Consider the following 22,940-nt stretch of genomic DNA (forward strand, 5'->3'; position numbering starts at 1 on the left):
AATGGGAGTTTGGAATGCTATAGTGGGAGAAAAGAGCAATGATAATGTTTCAGGAAGATTTGGTCTTGGACGTAGGAATGAAAGAGGAAAGCAATTAATAGAATTTTGTACACAAAAACAGTTAGTTATAGCAAATACACTATTTCAAGTTCCAAAAAGAAGATGATACACCTGGAAAGCACCTGGGGATTCAAATAGATATCAAATAGATTATATATTGGTCAAGAAAAGATACAGAAACCAAATAAAAAATTGCAAAAGCTATCCGGGTGCCGACATTAGTAGTGACTATAACCTTGTCTTAATGAAAACAGAACTGAAACATAGGAAACAAATCCAAAGATACAACCCAATAAGATGGAACCTTGAAAAATTAAAGAGTAAAGAGAGGATACCAAGAGGCAACTGATCATAACATTCCAGAAAACATAAATAGTCAGAATAATATTGAAAACCAATAGAATATGATTAAAGAGTTAATTACAAATTCATCAAATCAATTATTGAAAAATGCAGAAAAAGAAAAAAGTAAACATTGGATAACAGATGAAATACTTGACCTTATGGATGAAAGAAAAAAAATATAAAAATGCTGTTAAAGAAGATGTGGCCAAATACAAATATCTTAAAAATCAAATTACAAGAAAATGTAGACAAGCCAAAAAAGAATACCTGGAAGAACAGTGTAATAACATAGATGAATTATTTAAAAAAGAAAACATAGAGAAAGCCTATAAAGAAATTCACAAACTGACTTTCAAATTTAATAAGAACAGCAAAAACAATGCCATCAAAGATGAAAATGGAAAATTACTAATAGAATCTGAGGATATATTAATGGAATGGAAGAATTATCTTGAAAATCTCTATAATGGCGACAAACTTGATATCAGCATAGAAAATCAAAATGAAGATAATCTAGGACCCCCAATAATGCGTGAAGAATTTGATAAAGCACTGTCTGAAATGAGTAAGGGAAAAAGTCCAGGTGTAGACAATATTCCTATACTGCTACAAAATCTAGGTGATGAGACAAAAACCTTACTCTATCAATTAATAGCCAAATCTATGATAGAGGAGAAATACCAAAGGAGTTTATGAAATCAACTATAATACCAAAAAATAATAATGCAAACAAATGCAGCCAATTTAGAACAGTAGCTTTAATCCCACATGTTAGCAAAATTCTGCTAAAAATTATTCAAAATAGAATTTATTCAAAAATAGATTGTCTATTGGATGAAAACCAATTTGGATTCAGAAAGAATAAAGGAACAAGAGAGGCAATACTCTGTTTAAGAACAATAATAGAGAGAAGATTAGACCTTAGTCAAATACTTACATTTGCTTCCTTGATTTAGAGAAAGTGTTTGATAAAGTAAACCAGCAAATACTCCTAAATTGTCTAACTAATATCGGCATAGATTTGATTTCTGTCGGAAAACGGACTCAAAATCCTTGCGTTTCAGGAACAACTCGATGGGGCTTTCCAGCGACGGCTTGATTCTGCTAGGACTGGAATTTTCTTCCTTCAGCTTTGCATAGAATCCAGCCTCATTTCTTTACGAACGCTCACTGCCCAACATCACAGACTTCATCGCTCCCCCCCTTACGCGAAACTGCCCGCCAACTTCTGAACCACCCAACAGGAAAACGATACAAGTGATCAAGAAAAAGCCCCCTTGTTCCAGGCTCAACCCCCTTTTATACTCCTATAGAGCGCCCTCTTTTTTTTTGAGCCCCTTTTTGCACACGAACCTTACTAATTTCACCCATTTGCTTACCCTTCGTTTCTACGACACTGATATACTCGGATTCATGGAATACATGGTTACGTGATTTTCCAAGTAAGCTATACCCGCCAGCGTTACGCTGTACGCGTGTAGCTTTAGGCCTTCTAGGAATTAATACTTAACAGCTTTATGATGACTCACAATAGATTTTACATAGCTTAAATAAGGCTTAAATTTAATTCACATTATCCCTCTTTTTAAAGATATACAAAAAGAAATCTTAAATTAATCACAATAGCTTAAATACAAGGTGCTTAAATAAAGTATACAAATTTTTACGTAAAGTGAGGAAGTTTCACTTTTAATTACAACTGATGTGCAGGTATTTCTCTATGTTTGCCATTTTTATATGTTAGACCCTAAATGAATGATTTCTATCCAAAGGCCTCCTCTTTTTATAAAAAAAGTTTTTCTAATTCCTTTATAAAAACTTTTTGCTTCTCCCTCAATCCTCTGCGGATGAACCCTGCATTCTTTCTGGTCCTTAGGTCATATCTAGATTGGACAAACCCTTTTTTTTTTTTCACTGGCTGTGCTTCCTTCTCTTATCTCTGTTGAACTTAACATGTTTCCTATGTTATTCTGTGCCTTATCCTTCCGATCACATTTGACTACACTGCTATCTTGTAATGTATTGGATCTAATTCCATTTTCATTTGAATTATTCACAAATCTTGCAGTCTGTGAGTATGTGTGCAGCCTTCATAGCAAGAGGGAAATCCCAAACTAATAACTCACTTATTGCCCTTCTAAGCTTGAAAAGAAAACATAAGAAGTGAGCATAAATTAACTGCAACTTAGATTGTACATTTACTTCGCATTTTCTGTTCCTGTTCCACCTTGAATAGTTAAAGGAACCTCTAGATCTTTCAAATTTCTCAATTATATTCACAACGATTGTTCCCTACGCTTTGATCATCTACTACTTTGATGTTTGTTATGAGATGTCTCAATCTGGTTATCTATACATTCTTCATTATCCCTCTTAGATTGTACACTTTGTACGATGTTAGTCTTATTTTGCATTCTGCCCTGATGTGATTCCCTAACTTTCCTTCCATTATTATTTCCCTCTTTACCTGACCGTTTTCTTCCCATAAGGAACATTTCATTACGAGAGAAGTCGCATGAGAATTTGTACCTCTCCAGAAATCTTATTCCCAAGATGATTTGTGAGCTTGGGCGAGATGTCCTAGGGAGGACCAACAAATCTTGCCAAACATTCATGTTTAATTCAGATAAGTACAATTTTACTCTAACCTTCTTTGTCACATATATCTCAGATGTAGAAATTTCTGATAATCTAATCGATCTTTAGTTTATAACTACCTCGCTATAGACGGACTTTTATTTCTTGAAGATAATCTTCAGTAATTACAGAGGCCCAGGAACCAGTATCTAGCAGTATGTTGCAATAACATCCCTGTACGTTCCTCTTGATTATCATTCTTGACCCTCTAAGATGTTCATGATTCCCCTCCTCTCCTCCATGGTTTACCTTCATAATTATGAGGACTGTGCCCAAACCTCGACCCATTTCTATTATTTCTCATGGAGCGCCTCTTGTTCTTAAAACAGTTGCGAGCTATGTGCCCAATCTTTGCAACAGAAACATCTAGGAGGCTCCCGTCTGTTCTTTATCTTATTGGTCTTCTCATTATGAGGTATGGTTGATTCTGAAGTCTTTTCTGTAACTGCTGCCAGCTGTTTCAGTACAGTTTCAATACAGCTCAAAATCGGTTGTTGTAGTCTTTTGACTTCCTTTCTTATCATCTCATCAGTCTTCTCTGTTTGAGATATAGTTTTTTGAGAGGTCTCTTCAGTTATTGCCGCCAGCCGCTGAAGTGCAGCATCAAGACGGTCCATTATGGGCTGTTGTAAGTGTTGAACTTCTTGTTTAATCGTTGAACGTACTTCTTCAGACAGTCCTACTTCCTTTGTGGTGTTGGTCTCATAGTCAGTCACTTGATTGAAGTCGATTGATCCTTCTCCATCTTTCTCACTACTCATTTGATCATTATTAATCATGCTCTCACTTGTGCCTGACTCCCTTTCAGTATTATTCACACAAGTGGAATCATTCGCCTCTTTAATCATGTAAGCATTTCTGTTTTTCTCTTCTCTAATGACATTGTCGGACCCAATTGAGCTTGCGGGACAAATGTCTCCAAGCAGTTGCTCTCTTTGTCTTACTACTGTCAAGCACTCCTCTAAATTTGTTATGTCCCTCCCAAATGCTGTTTCCTTCAGTTCTTGTTTTAATTCCCCTCTAAAATGTTGGAAGACTGCCCAGTTAAGGTGGTGGTGGTGGTCTTCGTCAGATACGCTTAGCGTATTGGCAAGAGCTAAGAATCGGTTATGGTAGTCTGACACACTTTCCTTGTCTTTATGTACCATCTTCTGGAGCTTCCATAGATTTGGTCCCACATTCCTTACTTTAGAGAATTGGTATATTAGGACCTCCTTAAATTTATTGTAATCTCTAGTTTCTTTTAAGACAGGCGAGGAATAAAAGTATGTCTTTGCCTTCCCAATAAGCTTACTTCTGAGAAGAATTAGCAGTTGGAGCTAACTCCATCTACCAATTCTCCTTAGTTCTTCTATTACTCAAAAAACGCTAGAACGTCATCAGACTCCTCCCATGAGAACTGAGGAAAGACCTGCTGAGGATTTAGAGTCCTAAAGAATTCAGAGTCATCTAAATCTGAACTTGTTGGTTGAGTCATACCTGCATTCATCTTACAAACTTAAATTTTCCTTTTTCCACACTTTGATATTCCAACAAATGCTTGTCTGTCTGTTACGAATCCAAGACCAACTTATAGTGATTATTCCCTATTAACCTTAATTTTAGGGGCCCTAATCACATCCTGTCGGCTGCGCCATTGTTAAAATGTTGTTTTCTCGTAATTTATATCTGTTATCTTTTATACTTCACTTATACTTAATTCTATCCTTTCTTACTTAAAGCTTCTTCAATCAAAATCCTACTGGCTGCGCCATTGTTAAAAGTTGATTTTTAGTATTATATCTATGTTCTATATTTATTTATATCTTTATACTTAATTTCAATCTTATTTTTATATCTAGGATTGTTTCCTCTTCGGATACTGGCAAATTTATATTTTGCTGCGCCAACCAGTATCCTATAGTAGAAAAGATCCTTACTCAGGGAGACAATACTAGATTCTTAACTTTCTTACCCAATATCTTACTTAACTGCCCTATAGATCTAGATTATTGCAGTCGTGACCTAAATCTATATTTATATTCACTCACTAAATTCTTCCCGCCAAAATCAGGTTCTATTTTTATAAGTGGTAATTTGGAATCATAATCAGACATGACTCAAGTTTAGGAAAATATGACATGTTTATTGGAATATCTAAAACACAATACAAATTCATACACTTAATTATGTTCAATACTAAATAAACTCGAACTAAGAGATTAACACATTCGAGCTAATTAAAACTTATAAGGCATGCTTAACACTGTAATTACACATTGGGATACAAATCAAATGATAAGTTAAGCTAAATTCCTTCTAGCAGTATTACTCATAAGAACAAACTATCAACCATTCTAATGTTACTGAGACTCTAAATTCTACCTTTCATATCGCATCAAGTTAATTCTATCACATACAAGTTACAAAAATCTCTCTCTCTTAAACAATTTTTACTCACAAACGAGGTTAACTTTTAAAGAACGCATTTTCGTTAGAAAATGTTGAAAAATTTTATCAATGCTTAGCAAAAAATGTAAAGAATTAATCAGTTTCACAAAGATGATGGTCACATTTGGAAGCACATGCATTTTCTATCATGAGTTTTAGAAAAAGTAAATTTTCCTCTGGACTGACTGATGAACATTTGCATGCTTCAATTCGAATTTGCACATCAGGTTATAAAGTGGATCTAGATAATTCGGCTAAGGGAAAACAATCACAAAAGTCACATTAAGCAGGGAAACACACATGTTGTGATGCATAAACTCTATTACTTTGTTTTTACGTGATAATAAGTTTTCAATAAGTTTCATTTTCATACTTGTTTCATATCTTGTACTTTAAATATTTCTGTGTTTTTTAAGATTGATATATTAAAAATTGATAACTTAAGTATTTTTTTTTATTCACTGTTTTCTCTTAATTAAATACTTGCGACCTGATCATTAAAAATAAAAGTTGAATGTGACCCGCAAGTCTGAAAAGGTTGCCGACCCCTGTACTAAAGCACTTCTGACTGAATAAAACCCAACTAGATATTGGTCTTTTTCGGGTTGCTTTCCTGCCATCTTAACTTGAAACACCTGTTTTGATAACCTCTTCACTCCCATTCTGCTCAAGTAGCCTTATTACCTTAGATTAGATCTGCACACATTCTTGAATGCAAACAATGCTAAGTTTCTTTCTAATATGTTGATTTTTAATATGATTTTGCCATCTGTTCACTTCCCTAATTGATCTAGCCTTTGATCAAGTGTTTTATTTCTAACCTAACTTCTGAAATCCACAAGTTAAAAAGTTAAATTAATTTGAACACTGTTTTGCATATTGCCAATTTAGTGTTTTTGGCTAAGTTCTCTCTTATTCCATATACATATATTCAGCTGACTACCCACACTGACAACTTTGCTAATTCTGTTGTCTATTTCCAAATTTAATTTGCCATCTTCATTAAAAACTGTACCTAAAATAGTTGAAATATTTTGCATGTTTTATAGGTTCTCCATTGAGAATGCAGCTGAAGTTTTCTATTTTGCTGCCTGTTTTCATAGTTTTTGAGCTTTTTATTGCTGATTTTCCTACCAAATTTATTACAGCTGTTATTCAATTTAGTCAGGCAATCCTGGAGACTTTCACTGGATATGATTAGAAGTACATCATCTGCATAAAGCAAAGAACTAAATTTGATATCTCTGATTCTAATATCAGATTTAATGCCACTCTCTCTTTCATAATGCAATCCACATAAATGAATAAAAGTGGAGTTAATGTGCATCCTTGTCTTGCAGCCAATTTTACATTAAACCATCTTTCTGTATATGTGACTTACAACTTAAATGTAGACTACTATGTATTACTTAGAGTATTTCATTTAGCCCTTATAATTGTAGTGTTTTGAAAAACTTTTCTTTGGACACCTTGTCATATGCCTTTTCCAGATCTACAAAGTTAAGTACAGAATCTTCTCATAGTCCCATGATTTCTCAGCTGTTTGTCGTAAAGTGCAAATTTGATCTTGACGATCTCTATTTGGCTTGAACCCAGCTTGTTCTTCTCTAAGTTTCCTCTTCCACAATTTTTCTCAGCCTCTTTTCAAGTAGGTTTGCATAAATTTTATCTGGAACCCTTAGTAGAGAAATTCTTCTGTAATTCTCACATTCAGCTTCATCAATAAAAAAGGGAATGAGAACTATGACAGCTCTACTCCAATCATCTGGAATTCAACCTTCTGACCAGGCCCTCTGAATTATGTAGCATAGCCACTATGAAACTTTACCTCTGTACTTAAGCATTTTTGGTAGAATATCATCTACTCTGGTTGCCTTTCCACATTTCAAGTTTTTGATAGTTTTTTCTACCTCAAGTATTGATACATATACTCCTCTTTTCATTTCTCTTGAAAATGTTCTAGTATCATTCTGTCACTGCTTGTATCATTTTAAGTATTTCAAATTACTCAGGACATTTATGCAGACATCCTTATCAAGTATGTTTGCATAAATTTTATCTGGAACCCATTTTTTATTTCATTCATTTTTCGTGTCATATTTATCATCTTCGATTCCTTTTATAGTACTAGTACTCTTTCTTCCATTTCTTAGCTTTTTCAATAGCCTCTAAAACACTTTGCCACCTTCCTGATGTTTGTCTTCTATATTCTTGCCAAAGTCTCCCCATGAGTTTTGTTTAGCTACTTTTGCATATGGCTTAGCTCTCTTTCTTCTTTCTTTGTATACTTTTATGGCATCTGCTGACTTATTTGCTAGGAGCATTTGGTATGCATTCTTCTTTTCTGGGATTGCTTCAGTTTCTTGTGATCACCATTGTGTTTGTTTGCACATAACTTCACCACTTTTTAATGATACTCCCATTCACGAAAGGTTATTTGCATATCTATAGTACATTTTATAATGTGGGTCAGTTAAGGATTTTTTCCTATTTTTATCAATTATATATATATTTTTTTCTGTATTTTTTATTAATTTTTTTTTTTTTTTGGTTAGTCTGGAAACCCTGCTCTAGAGACCAAACTTGAAACTTTATCAAGCCACTTGAAGCCTCTAATAAGTAGAGTGGTGGTCTCACACCAAGCAATGAAATTTATCTCCCACCTGAAATGCCTCAGTGCATACCTCCCTAGTGGAATCAATTGGTGTTTCCTTCAAAGTTTGTCATGGAGACTCTAAAGTTTGGTTCTTGTTTTTGAATTGTTTCATTTTTTTTCCCCAGTACATACATACATACATCTTTAAGGCCCACCTTTCCTAATTGGGTTGTGGGGGCAACAGCTGCAAGAGGAACTTCCAATGGTCACGATCCTCTACCACCAAGCTCAGGTGTTCTGGTGGGATTTCCAAACGTGTCCACCCAAGGTTTTGGATATAATCTATCCAGTGAGTCCTTGGCCTTCCACATGGCCTCCCACCCTCTGACTTGGCAAAGAGGGTCTGCTGAGGGAGCCTCTCTTGTGGCATTCTGACCAGGTGCCCATACGAACGTAACTGTGATCTCTCAACACGGAGAAGCAGCGGTTGAGTATTGAGGGTTTCTCGAATTGCAGAGCTTCTGACTCTGTCGAGTCTTGTCAGCCCCGTAACCCCTCGAAGGAACCTCATTTCAGCTGCTTGGATTCGTGTCTGCATTCTTTCGGTCACTACCCAACTCTCATGACCATAGGTGAGAATGGGGACATAGATTGTATTGAAGACAGCCAGCTTTGCCTTCTGGCTTAACTCCCGCTTCAGTACTACTGAACGGCCAAGCTCCCACAATATTGAGCTTGCTAAGCCAATTCGAGTATCTAGCTCTATATCCTATTTTCCATCATTCGTGAATACGGACCCAAGGTATTTAAAATTCTCCACCTGCCTCATTGGGACTCCACTTACATTTAGAGTGCACTGGGATGGTTGTCTTGAGACCACAAATGTTTCAGTTTTAGCCACACTGATCTTCATTCCAGCGTCTGCACAAACAGCTACAAACCTATCCAGTGGCCGCTGGAGGTCATCTGTAGAAGAGTTAAGCAGAACTGGGTCATCTGCAAAAAGCAGATGTCCAATGCTACATCTTCCAATTCTGACACACTCATTGCCTCGGCTGTGCCTATCAATCCAGTTCATAAATATTATGAAAAGGAGGGGTGACAGAACACACCCTTGACGGAGGCCAACGGAGACTGTGAAAGGTTCAGACTTTGTGCTGTTTACCCTGATACAAAACTCTGGGGATTCATACAGGGACTTGATGACAGCTAATAGTTTGCCATCCACTCCATACTCCTGTACTACTTGCCAAAGTTTATCCTGAGGAACCCGGTCATATGCCTTCTCCAAGTAATGGAGAAGGCATATGACCAGCATTTTCAAACATTACTGGAAAAAAATTCATTACTGAATTTTTTTCCAGTAATGTTTGAAAATGCTGCTAAATTTTTTCTTTTTTAAAATTTTCTTACATGTTTTTCTTTTCAATGTGATGTTCATTTTCATCACTTAAAATTAAGTGATGACTTCATCAAATTCCTGCCATGTACCCTCAAGGGGTGTACAGGATATGATAGTACTACATGAAAAATTTACATCATTACTAACTCCCTATCTACAATTTTCCTCCAAATCAGTCTGTTACTTGTCAAGACTCCAACATTACCAGATCTTATATTTCTGTCGTCTAAGGCACTTTATACCGTATCAATCCACCTATATCTTGGTCTTCCTCTCGGTCGTTTTCTTGCCAACTTGGCAGAGAACACTTGTTTTGCTAATCTTTCCTCGCCCATTCTGTTTAATTGACCATACCACCTGAGATTAGCTCTGCTAACGCATTCCTGTGCCAACAATGTCAAGTTCTTTCCTAATATCCTCGTTTTTTATATGATATTGCCATTGATGCCATCTGTTCACGCCTCTAATCTTTCTCAGGACTCTCATATCTGCAGTCTCTAGTCTTTGGTCAAGTGTTTTACTTCTGACCCAGCTCTCAGATCCATAAGTTAAAATTGGTTTGAACACTGTCTTGTATACAGATTTAGTGTTCTGACTAATTTCTCTCTTATTCCATATGAATTTATTCAATTGACTTCCTACCATATCAGCTTTGTTGATTCTGTTGTCTATTTCCATATTTAATTTACCATCTTCACTAAAAATCGTGCCTAAGTAGCTGAAATGTTTTACTTGTTCCACAGGTTCTCCATTCACAACACAGTTGATATTTTCAATGATTCTGCCTATTTTCATTGTCTTTGTCTTTTTATTGCTAACTTTCATACCATATCTATTACAACAGTTATTCAATTTAGTCAGAGAATCTTGCAGACTTGTAGGGGTGCTTAAGGATCAAAGCTGTAAAACTGAGAGGAGACCTCCACATAACTTTTAAAGGAATGCGGAGAACCAACCAGGGCTTCTGACCTAATGTCCAATCCTCACCTTCTCGTGGTGCACCCTGTTGGGTATCTACCTGGATACTGAACGAATGAGGATGGGCTGGCAATTTGGGATTTAGTCGACCAAATTGTATTCCTATTGGTTAAACTAAAATACAAAATGATGGTACAACATGACAAAATTTCAAGCGATGACTTTCCGATTTCAAATCCTCTGTACATTCTCACATCCTGAACCAAATGATGATATCACTGTCAACAATGACATACTCAATGAGGCTTTTCTTATTTCTTGTCTCCTTTCCATGTGAACTTGTGCATATCTTTATGTTGAAACATGGTGTTAATAATTACTAGTCTATATCCTGAGCAGAAATACAGCTGATACTTACCATTATTATTAGTCTTGCCCTTTTCTCCAAATTTTCCCAAAATGTTTCTACATTGCCTGGTGGGATTCATTTTCTACTCTGCTGTTTAGATCTCCAACAAGGATCACTTTTCCATTTTCTTTGTCAGTTCTCTGCTCTGATGACATGAAAAATTGCTCCACTTCTACCTTCTGTGGGACCATCATCATCAAATTCCTGCCATGTATCCTCAAGGGGTGTACAGGATATGATAGTACTACATGAAAAATTTACATCATTACCAACTTCCTATCTACAATTTTCCTCCAAATCAGTCTGCTACCTATCAAGACTCCAACTTTATCAGATCTTATATTTCTATCTCCTAAGGCACTTTTTACCATATCAATCCACCTATATTTTGGTCTTCCTCTGGGTCTTTTTCCTGCAACCTGGCAGAGAGCACTTGTTTTACTAATCTTTCCTTGCCCATTCTGTTCAAGTGACCATACCACCTGAGATTATCTCTGCTAATGCATTCCTGGATGATGACAATGTCAAGTTCTTTCTTAATATCCTTGTTTTTAATAGGACATTGCCATTGATGTCATCAGTTCACTCTCTTAATCTTTCTCAGGACTCTCTCATATCTGCGGTCTCTAGTTTTTGGTCAAGTGTTTTACTTCTGACCCAGCTCTCAGATCCATATCTTAAAATTGGTTTGAACACTGTCTTGTACACAACTAATTTAGTGTTTTGACTAATTTCTTTCTTATTCCATATAAATTTATTCAGTTGACTTCCTACCATACCAGCTTTGTTGATTCTGTTGTCTATTTCCATATTTAATTTACCATCTTCACTAAAAATTGTGCCTAAGTAGCTGAAATGTTTTACTTGTTCTATAGGTTTTCCGTTCACAATGCAGTTGATATTTTCAATGTTTCTGCCTATTTTCATTGTCTTTGTCTTGTTATTGCTGACCTTCATACCATATATATTACAACAGTTATTCAATTTAGTCAGCAAATCTTGCAGACTTGTACTGGATTTATTTAGAAGTATAACATCATCTGCATAAAGCAAAGAGCTGACATTTTCCTTCATGATGTGATCAATATAGATAATAACAGAGAGGATAATGTACATACTTGTCTGACACCAGATTTAACATTAAACCATCTTCCTATACTTCCTTCAGTTCTAACTGCTGACTTATAACTCAGAGATAAAGACTAAGTATTGCTTGATGTAATGCACCATTGACACAATATAACTGTAGCATTTTGAATAGCTTCTCTCTTGGCACCTTGTCATATGCCTTTTCCAGATCTACAAAACTTAAATACAGATCTTTGTTATATTCCCATGATTTCTCAACTATTTGTCGTAAAGTGAAGATCTAATCATGACAGCCTCTATTTGGTGTGACTTCAGCTTGTTCTTCACCAAGCTTTTCTTCCACAATCCTTCTCAACTGTTTCTCAAGTATACTTGCATATATCTTACCAGGAACTCTCAGTAGAGAAATACCTCTGTAATTCTCATATATACTGTTACTATGAGAACAATTCTTCTCCAATCATCCGGAATTCGTCCCTTCCTCCATGTCTTCTGAACTATGCAGTGCAGTGCAGCCACTGTAAGACTTTTATACCTCCATACTTCAGCATTTCTGGTCGAATATCATCTACTCCTTCTGCCCTTCCACATTTCAGGCCTTTGATGGCTTTTTCTACTTCAAGTATGGATATGTATTCCTGACTGCATGCCTGCTGAGTGTTTCTTATCACTATGCTACCACTGCTTGTTTCATTTAGCAATTTTTCAAAGTAATTACTCCATACTTCAAGGATATCTTTTTGTCCAGTTTTCATGTCATCTTTATCATCTCTAATCTTTTACAGCACTCTTTCCTCAATTTCTGAGTTTCTTCAACAACCTCTAGAATATCTTGCCACCTTCTTGATATTTATTTTCTATGTTCTTACCAAAGTCTTCCCATGACTTTTATTTAGCTAGTTTTACAGTGTTAGCTTTCTTACATTTGTCTTTGTATTCTCTAAGAGCACAAGGTGATTTATTTGCCAGGAACTTTTGATGTGCTTTCTTCTTTTCCTTCACTGCCTCTTTAACTTTGCGTGTCCACCATGGAGTTCTGATTTTTCTATCCTTGCAGACAACCTGAGAACATGTCTCTCTGGCTGAATGAATCAGTGTTTTCTTCAGGATTTGCCCCTGAGTCTCCAAGGTTTGATTCCTGTTCTCAAACTCTTTCATTTTTTCTTGAATAATCTTTGTGTATTTTAGTCTACAGTTCACATCTGAGAGCTGCTCAACTTTTATTCACTTTACAACTTGATTACATGTTCTTCTTTTCAATATGAAATTCAATTTTATCCTAGTCAAAACTAAATGGTGATCACTTACAATTTCAAATCCTATATACAAACTCTGGTGTCCTGCACCAGTTAAGAAACATCACTATCAACAATAGTCCAGCATTTCCCAGATTTTTCCTATGATGCAACTCTTCACAAATCCTGAAATTTTCACAGAACACCATGGTTATTTAATGCTAATAAAAATAACAAATACCTGTTGGATTTCTGCTCAAGACATGGACTGGTTATTATTAATACAATATTCCAACATAAAAATGTGCACAAATTCACATGGAGAGAAGAGGCAAAGAATAAGAAAAGTCTCATTGACTATGTTATTGTTGTTAATAGTGATGTTATCTACCTGGTGCAGGACACCAGAGTGTACGGAGGATTTGAAATTGTAATGATCACCATTTAGTTTTGAGCAGGATAAAATTTAATTTTATATTGAAAAGAAGAACATGTAATCAAGTTTGAAAGTGAATAAAAGTTGAGCAGCTCTCAGATGTGAACTATAGACATTATTCAAGAAAAATCGAAAGAGTTTGAGAACAGGAACCAAACCTTGGAGACTTCGGGGGAAATCCTGAAGGAAACATTGATTGATTCAGCCGGAGAGACATGTTGTCAGGTTGTCTGCAAGAATAGAGAAATCAGAACTCCATGGTGGACACAGGATGTTAAAGAGGCAGTGAAGGAAAAGAAGAAAGGATATCAAAAGTTCCTGGTAAATAAGTCACCTTGTGCTCTTAGAGAATACAGAGACAAATGTAAGAAAGCTAAGCCCTATAAAACTAGCTAAACAAAAGTCATGGGAAGACTTTGGTAAGAACATAGAAAATAAATATCAAGAAGTTGGCAAAATATTCTGGATTGTGTTGAAAAAGCTCAGGAAAGAGTGCTATAAAAGTAATTATAGATGATAAAGGTGACATGAAAAACTGGACAATAAGATATCCTTGAAGTATAGAGTAATTACTTTGAAAAATTGCTAAATGAAACAAGCAGTGGTAGCATAGTGGTAAAAACACTCAGTAGGCATTCAGTCAGAAATACATATCCATACTTGAAGTAGAAAAAGCCATCAAAGGTCTGAAATGTGGAAAGGCAGTGGGAGTAGATGATATTCGACCAGAAATAGCACCTCCATAGCGCACTTGGAAGAACTACGGTATGTTGTGCCCTTTGATTGGAAAAGGCCTGAGTTCAATTCTCGTCATGACAGGAGAAATCTTTATATGGACTTTTTCAACTGAAGGTAAGTTAGCCGATCTCATGCAAGTTTTTCATCCCGCATGCAGACAAATCAGCCATTCAGAACACGTGCAATTTATAGGTAAAAAATACTAGTTGTGGTGGCTGCGCTTCATAGTTCAGAAGGCCTGGACAGAGGATGAATTCCAGATGATTTCAGTAGAGCTCTCGTAGTACCATATATATAAAAAGGGAAATACAACTGAATGTGAGAATTACAGAGATATTTCCTTACTGAGTGTTCATGGTAAGATTTATGCAAGTATACTTGAGAAATGGTTCAGAAGGATTATGGAAGGGAAGCTTGGTGAAGAACAAGCTGGATTTAGGCCAAATAGAGGCTATCAGGATCAGATTTTCACTTTACGACAAATATTTGAGAAGTCATGGGAATATAACGAAGATCTGTATTTAAGTTTTGAAGATATCTGGAAAAGGCATATGACAAGGTGCCAAGAGAAAAGCTATTCAAAATGCTACAGTTGTATGGTATCAATGGAGCATTATATCAAACAATATCTAGTCTTTATTTGAGTTGTAAGTCAGCAGATAGAATTTAAGGAAGTACAGGAAGATGGTTTTTATCTGGTGTTAAATCTGGTGTCCGACAAGGATGTACATTGTCCCTTCTGTTATTTATTATCTGTATGGATCACATTATGAAGGAAAGTGGTTGTTGTTGTCTTGTCCTTTGAAGAGTCTTAGATGTTTCCATATGCTCCTTGAACTGCTTTAGCTATGTCAATGATTTTGTTTGTATAGAGCTGTTGTTCAGGATTAGGGTCTATTTCTTGCCATGCTGCTGTAATTGCTGGACAGGTAAAGATGTGAGGGGGTGTCAGTTCAGTATTGGGGAAGTTGTTGCAGTTTCTATATGTTCTCGTATCATCTGTATTGATCTTCATTCCTCTATAATGTCCTGTTTGTAGTCTTACTATCATGGTGGAGGTCTTTCTGTCGGCATTGATTTTGGGAATTTGATGTTATATCACTGAATTCAGTGGAATTAGTTTAGATTTTGCTAGTGCATTAGCATCAGCAAGAGTTATCATCTGAGTTTCTTGGTCGAGTTTTCTGTTTTTTTTTTTTTTCTAATTTATCAGCTGCTTCATTGTAATCAATGCCCTACATGAGCAGGAATCCATTGTAAAATGCAACTTTTTCCTAAACACTTTAGTTAATTTAAGAGTTTCTGGGTGTCTTGTGTGTGCTTGGTATTGCCATTTTTGATTGCCTCCATAGCTGATCACTGTAAATTATGATTTCCTCAGATTGTTGAGATAATGATAATTTTAAGTAGGCTTCGAGTGCTTTATTTATTGCATAAAGTTAACTGGTAAAATTGGAAGCAATTCTTCCAGCAAATTTGAAAGTTTTTCAGGAGTAGAAGGAGAGCACGAGTGCCTCCATTAATCATATTGGCGTCTGACGATCCCTCAGTATAACAAATAACCTATTTGGAGGATGAAAGAAGGTTGATAGTATTTAGACCTTTTTCTTTGAGCATTTCTTTTGATTCTTTTTTTGTACAGAGTTTGATAAGGCTTAGATTTATGGAGGTATTTGGAGGTAAAGGACTGGAAAATAGAGGTTCTTTGTTTATGGACATTTAGTTGATCAAGACCTGTTTCCTTCCTGATGTGTCATCATATTGTAAAGTTGATGATCTGTGAAGTCAGCATTTTTGATTCCAATGTTCATAAGTTTTTAGAGAGATATGATCACTTTGGTAGCTTCTGATATTATTTATGAATTTTATGGTGGCAAATTTTCGCCTGTCCTCCAGCAAGTCGAGTCCACATTCCTGTTGCGCTCTGATGTTGTTAGTAGATGAGACTGCACCAATGATAATCTTGGATACTTTTGCTTGTGTTTTGTCTAATTTTTCCTTTACTGATGAGGCCGAAGGTGACCAGATAGGTGCTGCATATTCCGTTATTGGCCTTATTAGTGTAGTGTAAGTAGTTTTGAGGATTTTTGGCTTTGCACTCCAATTTGTTCCACAAAGCCTTTTCAGCATATTTAATTTTTTTTAGAGCTCTGTCGGAAGTGTTAGAGATGTGTTGTGCAAAACGTAATTCCTGATCAAGCATATCCAAAAAGTCACAAATCCAAAATACCAAGGTATTTTGGATTTGTGACTTTTTCAATTAGCTTGTTGTGGATCATGACTTTGTGATTGTAGGAATGTCTATTTTTCCTGTCTGTACTAAAGTTGCTTAGCTTTGTTTTGTCTGGGTTGATTTTGAGTTTAAGTTCATCTGACCATTTTTCTAATCCTCTCATGAATTTGTTTAGAATCTCCTCTGATTCTTTGATTTTACCACTAGTGTGCCAGATGGCTATATCATCTGTGTAGCAAGCGACTTTTGTGTCTTCTGTAAGATAGGGATGAATGTTATTGACATATAAAAGGAATAGTAAGGGACTGAGTACTGAGCCCTGGGGAACACCAGCCCAGGTTCTCTGCTCTCTTGATATTGCTGCATTGATTCTAACCTTGATCTTTCTTCCTCTAATGAAATCAGCAATCCAGATTAAAGCATTTCTACTAATTCCAATATCATGTACTGTTTGTATTAATTTTTTGATCCAAACACGATCGAAAGCAGCAGTCATATCAAGGAATATAGCAGTTGTCTTTCTTAAGGAAAGTGGTATTAAATCTGATATCAAAATTGGAGATGTTAATCTCATCTCTTTACTTTATGCAGATGATGTTTTATTTCTAAATAAATCCAGTACAAGTCTGCAAGATTTCCTGACTAATTTGAATAACTTGTAATACATTTGGTGTGAAGAAGGTCAGCAATAACAAGACAAAGACAATGAAAATAGGCAGAAGCATTGACAATATTAACTGCATTGTGAACGGAAAACCTATAGAACAAGTAAAACATTTCAGCTACTTAGGCACAATTTTTAGTGAAGACGGTAAATTAAATATGGAAATAGACAACAGAATCAATAAAGCCCATCTGGCAGGAAGTCAACTGAATAAATTTATATGGAATAACAGAGAAATTAGTCAAAAAACCAAACACAGTATACAAGACAGTGTTCAAACCAGTTTTAAGTTATGAATCTGAGAGCTGGGGTAGAAATAAAACACTTGACCAAAGACTAGAGACCACAGATATGAGATCCTGAGAAAGATTAGAGATGTGAACAGATGGCATCAGTGGCAATATCTTGTTATAAACGAGGATATTAGGAAAGAACTTAACATTGTTAGCATCCATGAATGTTTTAGCAGAGCTAATCTCAAGTGGTATGGTCATTTAAACAGAATGGGAAAGGAAAGATTAGCAAAACAAGTGTTCTCTGCCAAGTTGGCAGGAAAAAGATCCAGAAGAAGACCAAGATATAGATGGATTGATACAGTAAAAAGTGTCTGAGAAGATAGAAATATAAGATCTGATAATGTTGGAGTCTTGACGGGTAACAGATTGATTTGAAGGAAGATTGTAGATAGGAAGTTCATAATGATGTAAGTATTTTCATATAATACTATCATATCCTGTACACCTCTTGAGGGTGCATATCAGGAATTTGATGATGATGTTCATGATAAGTGGGCCTCTCATGATGAGTCTACAGACTCCATTGAAGTGTCCATAATAATACATTGTGCAAACTTTGAATTTTACAAGTTAAAATGTGAAATTACTTTTATTTCATGGTGCTGACTTTAATAGTCACTATATATTATCACTGAAATGAAATCAGAGGCTATTTCATGTTGATACAATGCAATAATATTGAGTTGTCTCAGAAGCAACTCAATTTTCTTTTATTACATTGACTGGATAGCAAATTTGTGGTATAATATTGAATTTCTGTAAATGTATAAAATGATTATGAATTATATATTATTATTATTATTTCGGGCAACTCCAAGGAGTCGACAGACTCATCAAGGGAAGCCCTAACATCATATTAAGAGCAACTATTCGACATTCACACAGTATCTATCATACCTCGCCTTGAACTCATTCACAGTCATAGCACCCACAACAGACTCTGGCAGCTTATTCCACTCATTCACCACTCTCCAAGTAAAAAACCTAGCTCTAACACCCTTGTTAACCACATTCTTTCCCAGCTTCCATGTATGGCCCCTAGTCCTCCCACCACCAGTCCTATTCTCAAAAATATCTTCTGAATTAATCTTACAGAAACCCTTCAGTAATTTGAATGTCTCAATCATATCACCCCTTTTCTGCCTATCAACCAATTTTTGCAACCCACAAATCTTCAACCTGTTCTCATAAGGTTCATTCCATAGACCTGCTATCATCTTGGTCACTCGTCTCTGGATCCTCTCCACCTCCTCCCCATCCAGAAGAGACCCTGGCACCCATATCTGGGCACAGTAGTCTAGATGGGGTCTTATCAAGGCTCTATACAGAGGAACACTAATTTGTTTGTCTCTGCTTGTTAAAGTATTTTTCAGCAACCAAGTGATTTGATGAGCTGATTTAGCCACTGCGATGTGCCCCCTAAACTTCAACTCCCTGTCCACCAACACTCCCAAATCCCTGGCCTCATCAATCTCCTGGAGTATGGTTCCACCAATGTGATATACTGCTGCTAATCTTTTAACCCCAAAATGCATAACCTTACACTTTGCCACATTAAATCGACATCCATTTTCCTTAGCCCAGTCCTCCAAACTATCCAAATCATCTTGCAAAATTTTGACATCCTGTGCACTCACTATTGCTCTGCCCAACTTTGCATCATCAGAAAACAAGTGAACACTTCCTCTCAGATCCTTTCCTATATCATTAATGAACAAATTGAAAAGTAGTGGCCCAAGAACATAACCCTGCGGCACACCACTAGTCACAGGCCGTCTTTTGGACTCTACTCCTGAATAAACCACTCTCTGATATCTCTCCATCAACCACCCTCCTATCCATCTCACCAACCATATATCCATCCCCATATGCTGCAGTTTACTGATTAGAATTCCATGTGGTATCCTGTCAAAGGCACTCAGTAGAATCACTGTAAACCCATTACCCTTATCCAGTTCAGCCGTCACTGTGTTATAAAACGTGAGCAAGTTACTGAGGCATGATCTACCCTTCACAAAACTATGCTGTCCCCCATACAGTATCCCATTTTCATCTATCCAATCCTATATTTTCTCTTGACTAATTTCTCAAAGACCTTGACAATGATTCCTGATATGCTAATCGGTCGGTAATTTACAACAGCAGTCATGGAACCTCCTTTATGCAGTGGAACTATTCCCCCCCCTCTTTCCACCCCCTCGGGACTAACCCAGACCCGAGACTCAAATTAAACAAAATGGTCAAGGGCACTGACAATTCTTTAGCTGCTTCGTGTATACCATCCAATCCCACAGATGTATTGACATTGAGGTTTTGTAATAGACTACTAACCTCCACTTCATTCACCACAATTCCCATATAATCTATTGGTTCATTCATTCCTGCAATGTCACCACCTGGATGATATATTCTTGCAGAGTGCTCGCTCAGTAATTCAACTATATCAACTGATTCGGTTACCTCCCTACCATCGGCATTCTTTAAAATCATTCTGCCATATACATTTTTTCTTTTACTTGCAACATATCGAAAAAACTGTTTGGGATTCTCTTTAGCTTGCATGGCTAATGTTCTTTCATAATCTGTTTTTGCTTTTCTTACCACACTCGTTACCCTTCTGTCCTGCGCTTTATACCGTTCATGTGCCTACCTGTCACCTTTTTCCTTAAATTTCCTCCATAGTTGTTTCTTTTTTGCAGGTCAAGCTTAATGGTGTTATTCATCCATTTAACCCTTACTCGATTTATTATTTGGACTCTAGGTATACAGTCAGCCATTGCCTCATGCAAACACTTCCTAACCGCCTCCCATGCACTATCAACATCTAGCCCTTGCAGTTTTACCTGCCATGGCACTGAACCAATCAAACTCTAAGCTTGTCATACTTACCCACCCAATAATTCCACATGTACCCTGTCTTAATTGTAAATTCCACACCTTTAGCCACCTCCCAAGTCAAGACCCTATGATCACTCTGACCAATTAGTGGCAACGTGGTCATATTTGTTACAGCAAAATTCTCAGATACAATTACTAGGTCAAGCACTCTCTGACCCCTAGTATTTTCCATTACATGCTGTTGCAGATAGCGATCCCTTAATAATCGCATAAAATCCAATTCCTTCCTCCCATTTGTCCTCTCCTCCTTCCAATCAATGTTACCATAGTTGAAATCACCCATAATAATTACCCTTCTTCCACTCATGTCGTCTATTTGCTTATGCATACTATCTCCACCATCTATTCCATCACCTGGTCTATAGCAGCACCTAACTGTATATTTTGTTTTGCTAGTTTCAATCTCACACCAAATAGCCTCAAATGTGCTCTTTTCTCTCTCCTGCAGTTCCACTTGTATTCTCCTTGGCTGTAGCTCATCAGCTATCATCAATGACACCCCCCCCCCCCCATTTTATTCTCGATGTCACTCCTGAACATGCCATACCCCTCACATTCAATCCCACTAGCTATATCATCTTCTGTCAGCCTTGTTTCACTAATGCCAATAACCTGTGGCCTGGAAGTGCCAACCAAGGCCAAAAATTCCTCCTCCTTGTTCCTAATACTTCTGGCATTAGTATACATGAATTGCAGAAGCCGATTTGTCCCATCCCTATTTTGATGCCTTTTACTAACTATCCCATTCTGATTCGTAGTCTTTCGTACTCGCTTGAGCATATTACACACATTCATACACTCAACTGTCTCCCTAAAGTCTGCGTATCTACATACCCCCCCCCTTAATAACTCTAGTTTCCCTGATTCTGAACATCCACTTCCACTACATTTGACAACACCTTTTCAAGTCTCCGTACACCAAATCCATTCAAATGTAAACCATCCATCTTATATAAATCCTTTCGCCCATCGAACTCACTCCACACATCCACAAATTCCACACCACTCGTCCTGCATAATTCACACATAAAGTCATTTGCAATTATGGCCCTCCTTCTATACTCTTCACTGTCATACCGCTGCAACAGACTCGCCATCCTAACTCTCTCACTCTTCTCTTTTGCTAACTATCCAATTCAAGCAATTCCTTCACATCCTCACTCATAGCCATTTTGTCTCCTTTCAAATCATTTGTACCTGCTACCACTATCAATTCTTTCACCCGCTGCTTTTGCATTCTAATTGACTCACTTACATCCTTAACGTTCGCACCAGGTTGGTACGATTTTGTTAAACTCTCAACTAACACACCTTTTACTAAGGAATCTCCATAGAAACACTCGCTCTTTCATTTTGTTTACACTCACTGTCATACTCTTATTTTTTCTATCATACTTTTGCTGTTTATCAGTCTCTATGCTTGGTAAACATTTTTGCCAACGCTCCAGCTGCCGTTTTGCCCTGTGTATCGCTCTGCGTAACTGAGCTATCTCACTCGCTGCATCAGTCTCATAATTTTTATTCTCCGATAATTCATTCATTCGTTCTGTATGTTTACCTTCATTCTCACTTTCAACGCCACTCTCACAGCTATCTGGTACTACCTCTCAAATATCACTATTTTCTAGATTCTCACTTTCAACAATGATATCGCTCTCACGACCTGAATATGCATTATACACTGTTATTATGTGAATAAAAAGAATAGAATTTCTTGGATACCATAATATGTTACTACACGCCAAATAACTAAAACTTTCTGTTGGCAACCACACACACACACACACACACACACACATCGTTTATTTGTGATTACTTTTAATAATTAGTTTTCAATTTTGGCACTCTTCTTATTAATTTGTGTGAATTTTTTGTATAGAAGGAGGGCTATAATTGCAAATGCGTGAATTATGCAGGACGAGTGGTGTGGAATTTGTGGATGTGTGGAGTGAGTTCGATGGGCGAAAGGATTTATATAAGATGGATGGTTTACATTTGAATGGATTTGGTGTACGGAGACTTGAAAAGGTGTTGTCGAATGTAGTGGAAGTAGATGTGCAGAATCAGGGAAACTAGAGTTATTGAGGGGGGGGGGTATGTAGATATGCAGACTTTAGGGAGACAGTTGAGTGTATGAATGTGTGTAATATGCTCAAGCGAGTACGAAAGACTACGAATCAGAGGATAGTTAGTAAAAGGCATCAAAATAGGGATGGGACAAATCGGCTTCTGCAATTCGTGTATACACTAACACGCCATAATAACAGTGTATAATGATATCACTCTCACGACCTGAATATGCATTATACACTGTTATTATGTGAATAAAAAGAAGAATAGAATTTCTTGGATACCATAATATGTTACTACATGCCAAATAACTAAAACTTTCTGTTGGCAACCATACACACACACACATATATATCGTTTATTTGTGATTACTTTTAATAATTAGTTTTCAATTTTGGCACTCTTCTTATTAATTTGTGTGAATTTTTTGTATAAATGTAATATGCTTCTGCAGAATGAAGGTTTGACTCACATTGTTATTTTA

General features: G+C 36.6%; 1 protein-coding gene across 1 annotated transcript in view; it reads left to right on the top strand.

Annotated features, from left to right (window-relative positions):
* Positions 1–22,940, top strand: part of Ras64B (ras-like protein 2) — a 150,300-nt gene that overhangs the window by 49,943 nt on the left and 77,417 nt on the right. The window lies entirely within an intron of this gene.

The sequence above is a fragment of the Typopeltis vanoorti genome, chromosome 23, assembly GCF_054136105.1.
Source record: "Typopeltis vanoorti isolate ZY-2024b chromosome 23, IOZ_Tvanoo_1.0, whole genome shotgun sequence".
Taxonomy (NCBI): Eukaryota; Metazoa; Arthropoda; class Arachnida; order Uropygi; family Thelyphonidae; genus Typopeltis; species Typopeltis vanoorti.